The sequence below is a fragment of the Pristis pectinata genome, chromosome 12, assembly GCF_009764475.1.
Source record: "Pristis pectinata isolate sPriPec2 chromosome 12, sPriPec2.1.pri, whole genome shotgun sequence".
Lineage (NCBI taxonomy): Eukaryota > Metazoa > Chordata > Chondrichthyes > Rhinopristiformes > Pristidae > Pristis > Pristis pectinata.
The window spans coordinates 41,583,226-41,589,657 of record NC_067416.1 but is presented as its reverse complement, the minus strand read 5'-3'; the positions used below and the strand labels follow the sequence as shown (position 1 = coordinate 41,589,657).

Here is a 6,432-nt window from a genome sequence, read left to right as displayed (position 1 = left end):
GTCGCAAGTCCAAGTCACTGAATATACACTTTATGGTATCAGTAGAATTTACATTTCTTAGAGCAGTAGAACTCACAGAATATAGATTTTTTTTCTTGCGGGAGAAAAAAGAACGTGTTCTTGCAATATTCAGGAGTACATAATTTAGCGGGACACAGGAGACTGCAGATACTGTAATCTTGGAGCGAAGACCCAACTGCTGGAGGGTCTCAGCGTGTCAGGGAGCATCTGTTGAGGGAGAGGGATGGTCGTCGTTTCGGGTCGAGAGCGTGCGGTGTACATAATTTACACTGTCTGAAATGGTCACAGAATATTATATGACATGGGAGGAGTAAATGTCCGGAAGAGGTGAAGAATACGTGGTAGAATACATAATTCCGTGCAGTGAAGGAGAATTTGCTATTTGTATCTTAAATCTGAAAAATTTGCTGAGTTGGGAAAAACACATCGCCGCAGCGAGCAGGGTTCGAACCTGCGCGGGGAGACCCCATTGGATTTCAAGTCCAACGCCTTAACCACTCGGCCATCGCTGCCATGCGGAATATGCGGCAGAACGGCGCTCTTCACAGCTCCGCCCGCTTCCGTAACCAGCTGCACCGCGCCGTCTGCGAGCTGCTCCCAGTTCCTGCCGCTCAGATTGCAGCCTTCCTCCGGTTGTTTTCGGCAGCCGAACTTTGAGTTCGGGAGCGGCCGGCGGCCCGGCTCCAGTGTGCGTGCGGGTGACCGGTGGCAGCCCCGCCTGTCGGTCAAGCGTTGCCGTGAAAACTGGTGCCTGGCTGCGGCACTGCGCCGCATTTACTCTGCAGCTGCTGAAGGCGCTGCCTTAAACTGGACTTGTGCAGTTAAAGTAAGTGATCGCAGCTCCCGGTGTCAGTTTCCTCTGTCAGTTTTCAGCATTTCGTTTCTACACCAGGTGAAAGTTTAGAAATCTAGTTGCAAAGTTTTCCAACAACAGCAGGAAACCCCGTAAGTGATCAGTCAGCGTCGGAAACTGGGGAATCGATTAATGATTTTCGTTTGCTGTTGTCATTTTCCCTCTGGTTGTTTAGGTTCAAGATATTGCAGTCATTGTGGTTTTAGAAGCCCCAGCTGAACGTTAGGAATTACGACGTCAAAAGCTGGTGATTAACTTCATTCTTCTGAAAGTTGAGATCAAAAATTTTCATCTAATTATTTGTGGTGAGGCTATTTAAATGATTGGAGTGAAACTTTTAATTTAACTTTTAACTTCAAGCATTTGAACCACAGACCCCGCACTGACCAGGCCAGTCGGCCCATTATGCCTGTACTACCTCTATGTATAGTCCTCTCCACCCTTTGACCATAATTCTTGTCCTTAGGATCATCCTGATAGCCCTTTCACCAAATTATTCAGGAATCTGTTCTCTTAACTAATTATTTGGGGTCCACATCCTCTAATTTTTGTGGTGCACAGTCACTTGTTACTTCTCTGCGACTTGCCAATCTTTCACACTGGATGCGCAACTTTTGAAATTTACAATAAAAACAGATATGCCAGAAATACTGGTTGGACCCAACAACACCTGCAGAGAGAAGCAGTATTAGAGATTTTTCGAAAAGTTAGAAACCAAACATGTTTTAAGTTGCCGAGAAGGGGAGGGGGTGAGGAGGACAAATGGCGTATCTGTGATAGAGCAGAGACCAACAGAGACTGAGTGGTGGTGTTGGCATTGACTGAGAAAGGTTGATGAAGGCTTATTAATCAAAATCTATAAGAGATGTAAATAGAGGAAGGGAAATGATAATAGAGAAGGGGAGAATTCGCAGGAAAAAAGTACTAAAACTCCAATCTAATCCATCTCCCACGTATCACACAGCACAGGCTGACTTGGTGGTGAAGAGGGAAGTTATAGACTGTTGGAATCTGTCACTGGACTGACCAGGGGTGCAAAACAAAAGTGACAAATTCAGTCTGGTAAAAAAGAGAAGGAGTGCATTTGGGAGGGAAAATATAGGTCATCCTTAGGCACACTTAGAATGGGCTTCAGTTCACACTGGACCTTTTATAAACAAATTTCCAAAAGCCTGGGATTCCCACCTAACATTGAGAAGTATGAGGTGTTTCATAAGAACGGACAAGCCCTGCACCATAAATTATTGAGGGACTGACAGTCAAAGGCCTTCCTTTACCTGTGTTTTGTAGGCCAGCCCCAGACGATTAAAAATTTTTAGGTTGTTGTCTTCAATCTGTGTGGAACCATATATTCCTCACACTACTTTTGCACCAAGATATTATCAAGCACTGAGTACAAAAGTAGTTTGAGCTCCTGACACTGTTGTTAATGGTGGACCTAAGAGATGACCTTTCAGCATTTCCAGGACAAATCACAGGAAATACAGCTGAGGATGTTTTACTGATTTGTATCTTGTACCACACTCTCTGTTCCCTTCACCGTCAAGTCCAACTTCCTGAAGATGCTGGGTATCTAGTTCTGAGGAGCTGGGGTTAGTGGCAAAAATTGACTGGAGTGGATAGCCATAGCGAAACAGAAGTTGGGACTGTGGGAGTGGTGCTTGCTCTTGATGGCAGGTAAGAGCCTGGAGATCGAGGATCAATCATGACTTTTGGGTCATGATGTACAAGTCTCTGCGTATGGGGGAGGGGGCATTCATACCCAACATGACCCCCATCCTGATGGCCACCTTCGCGTCTGGCTGCATCAGGACAATGCATAGAGCCCGTAATGTTTGTACCTCCCTTTGGAGACATCTTTTATTTTCATGTCTTTCTCATTGTCACCCCCATGCCATCTAGTGTCCCCATATAATCCCTGGACTCTCTCTCCCTGCTCTCCTTTTCTCAGTGTGTGTACTTCGTTAAGAGTGTTAATCACTAACATTTTCCAGTTCTGATGAAGTTCATGAAGCACGTGGATAGGTACATGGAGGGGCGGCGCTTCGAGGGATATGGGCCCAATGCAGGAATTTGGGACGAGCTGGGTGGGCGCCATGGTTGGCATGGACTGGTTGGGCCGAAGAGCCTGTGTCTCTGCTGTATTGCTCTATGAGTCAATGTAATGTTATGGAGTCATATAGTCAAGGGAACTTACAAAGAAGGCATTTAGCTCTTTCTGTCCATGCAGGCTGAAAGAGCTTTCCAGCCCAATTCCTCTTCCCAGCCTTTTACTTTCTGACCCTTCGGGAGCATGTTCACATCCTTAAATATGATGAGGCCTTCTGCCAGTTCCACACTTCCCAGCATGAGCTCCATACCCCATCAGTCTCAGGGGCAAAATAAATTTTCACATCTCCCTTCTAGTCCTTCTCACTATTAGCTCAAATCTATGTCCCTAGTTATGGGAGCTCACTTAAGGGAAATAAGTTCTTCCTGTCCACCTTGTTTCGGCCTTTTGACTAAATCTTCCTTTTGCCTCTTTGGTTCCAGATTTAACAACTCCATGTAATCATTTCTCATGGCTAAATTTCTCCTATTCTGACATTGTCCTCTCAAATCTCTTCTGAACCCGTTTTAGTACTATCACATCCTTCCTATGATATATGACCAGGAATGTACACAGTTCTCTGGCTATCAAATCCTTTATCTGGCTAGCATGATCTAAGACACGCTGTGCTTCAGCTAATAAATGAAATTATTTTGTGTGCTTTTGCAACCACCTTATCCATCTCCCAGGGTTCTGTAGCTGTGATCCCTTTGTTTCTTTATGTTTCTTAATATCCTCCCACTTATCATGTACATCCTTGCCATATTTGCAATCCACAAATGAATTACCTCTCATTTTTCCAGAATGAATTCCATTTGTCACTTGACCTGGCCGGTCAATGATAGATTCCAGCATTCTATAACTTTCTCCTTCCCCATCAGCCACAGTCAATTGTTGTACAAATTGCAAATTTAATCTGTTGCATTTAACTTTAAATTATTGAATTTCACTACAAAAATCAGGAGACCTAATAGTGCACCCAGTGGAACCCTCCTTCCAACTCCATTCAATCTGCAGTACTTTAAAACTCATTGACCATCATCCTTTGCATCAAAGGCACAAAAGGCCATGGGCCGAGTGCTGGTAAATGGGATTTGTATAGATGGGTACTTGATGGTCAGCAAGGACATTGTGGACTGATGGGTTTGTTTCTGTGCCATATGACCTTGGTTCTGTGCTGTATGACCTTGTTTCTGCGCTATATGACTTTGCTGTCCTATGCTGAACAATTTTGGATACAATTTTCCCTGTTCCCAAAGAGAATTGGAAAATGGATGCTAGAGCCCCTCTTATCTTTTTGTTTTCCCTTATAGCTGAAGATATAGTTTAACCTAGTCAAAGAAAATAAACTTCTTCCCCTTTCTCTGTTTATCCCAAATAATTTCACACTCTTCATCTTAACTACAGTGACTGCATTGTCTACCAGTCTTGTGAAGACAAGTGCAGTGTTTTCATTCAGAGCTGTGCCGCATCTTCTGCTTCTATGGTCTCTAACCACCCTTTTCTTTTCACCACCTTGCTCTTTACATACTCATAAAGCACTTACAGGTTCACCTTTGTTTTACTTCCTGCTATTTTTTCATGACCTCCCTTTGTTTTCCCACCTGCACTTCCTTTTAACTGTTTCTCTCTTCACAACTGTTGCCTGGCCTGCCAAGTTCACAGCATCTGCAGGTTTTGCTTTTGAATTGTTTTCAAACAGTATGTAGATTAGGCATGACTAGTTGGCATTGCAGTAAATCATTCTTTTCGTTTTGCTGTGGTATACTCATTCTGTTTAGAAAATCTCCTTTTCTATTGCAGAGAGCCAACCATGCATCATTTTGACATCAAACAGACCATAATGTGAAATAACATGATTTTCAACAAAGATATCCACTTGACATTTAAATCATGTTAATATTAGAATTTCAAATTTGCTTCTACTACAAAGCAGACAATGCACTATGAAATGTGTGGTTTATTTATCATGTTGCAGAGACTGATTCCCTCTGGAAAAATTAAGAGCAAACAACATGCATGTCATTATTTGCTTTAAAACAGTGCATTCACAACCTTGGGATTCTTAGTGCAGTACTTTTGGAGTGTAGTCACTGTTGAAATATAGTGAACATGAGAACTAACGCACACAGGGCAAGGCTCCATAACAATGAGATGCTGAGCAGATAATCTGTCTTAGATGTTGGTTGAGAGTAAGTATTTTACTAAAATGATATAAGATATCTTTATTAGTCACAGGTATGTCGAAACACACAGTGAAATGCATCTTTGTGTAGAGCGTTCTCGAGGCAGCCCGCAAGTGTCGCCACGCTTCCGGCGCCAACATAGCATGCCCACAACTTCCTAACCCGTATGTCTTTGGAATGTGGGAGGAAACCGGAGCACCTGGAGGAAACCCATGCAGACACGGGGAGAACATACAAATTCCTTACAGACAGTGGCCGGAATTGAACCTGGGTCGCTGGCGCTGTAATAGCGTATGCTAACCGCTACACTACCCACTAGGTTGCCAGGAAAACTCCCCTGCTTTCCTTTGAAACAGTGCCTTGGATTATTTATATACACTTGAGAGGGAGGCAAAGCCAGGGTTTAACATCTCATCTGAAAGGTGCCATCTGCAGCAGTTCTGCTGGGGAGTACTGCTGGGGAGTAGCAACTCGGATTTTGAGCTTAAGTCTCTGGACTGGGATCTTCACTTTATGGTGAGTATGCATAAAAGGGCTGGTGTCTGAAGTATGTACTTCACTTGCTAAGCTTGGCACACAGGAAGGGCATACTTCGGAAAGCAGATGCTCTGCAACGCAGTCACCTGGTCTACTCTTGGTCTTGCCAATGTAGGGGAGGCCACATCGAGAGCACAGAATGCAGTAGACAAGGCTGGAGGAGGTGCATGTCTGCCCCACCTGGAAGGGATGGAGGAATAGCAGATATGTGATCCTTGCAGGAGAAGATAACCCAAAGTTTGAGCTTCTAGCTGAACATCCAGGAACCGTATTGAACCCCTACATCAGGAAATGGCAAATTAAAATCACACCACTTTGAGTTGATAGAGATGCCTGAACTATCATACTAATCCTCAAAGTCGGGACTGCAGTCAGACTAGTCCTCTTGACTCAGCGTTGTAACTATCCTTTGGGTGAGATGTCAATTCAGTCTTATTCTGATAAACATTGCAGATCTCTTGCTCCATGCAAAGGTAGTCAGGGGGTTATCCTAATGTTAGAGCCAGCATCCACTCCCTCAATCAATAACAACATTGCAAACTAATTAACTGGTCCCTCAGTATAGTGTACAGAGGACCACGTGGACTGTATGGCTTTTCTATTCATCTACGTGGCATCAGTGACTGTGTTCCAAATTAATTAATTGGATGTAAAACACTCCAGGATATCTTGAGAGATATGATACTATGTAATATGGCAATTATTCTGTGAGGTGCATCTTTGGCTCTGATACCTTGTTTTTAGCT

At 43.7% G+C, this 6,432-nt stretch overlaps 1 non-coding gene across 1 annotated transcript; it reads right to left on the bottom strand.

Moving 5' to 3' along the window:
* Positions 1–451: 451 nt before the first annotated feature.
* trnas-uga (transfer RNA serine (anticodon UGA)) lies at positions 452–533 on the bottom strand. Its single transcript has one exon. It is a non-coding gene; the product is annotated as a tRNA-Ser (tRNA).
* Between the last annotated feature and the right edge of the window lie 5,899 nt (positions 534–6,432).